Consider the following 240-nt stretch of genomic DNA (forward strand, 5'->3'; position numbering starts at 1 on the left):
TCATGTACACTGGCATCTGTGTGTGAGCGAGTGAGTCAGTGTGTGAGTGACTTTTTGCTGACAACAGCCTCATCTATCAACAAATTAAGACACCTGATGGTTGTAACCTCCTCCAGACTGACCTAGACTCCCTCTAGCAATGGGAAATCATATGGCAAATGACCTTTCAGCTGGACAAATGAAAATCATAAATTTCACTTGTTCCCAAGCGCTTTTAAAATTTCCATATTCAATCTGTTC

The 240-nt window shown here is 41.2% G+C and overlaps 1 protein-coding gene across 1 annotated transcript in view; it reads right to left on the minus strand.

Moving 5' to 3' along the window:
- Positions 1-240, minus strand: part of LOC119594286 (cathepsin B-like) — a 15,949-nt gene that overhangs the window by 12,951 nt on the left and 2,758 nt on the right.

Source organism: Penaeus monodon, chromosome 33 (genome assembly GCF_015228065.2).
Source record: "Penaeus monodon isolate SGIC_2016 chromosome 33, NSTDA_Pmon_1, whole genome shotgun sequence".
NCBI lineage: Eukaryota > Metazoa > Arthropoda > Malacostraca > Decapoda > Penaeidae > Penaeus > Penaeus monodon.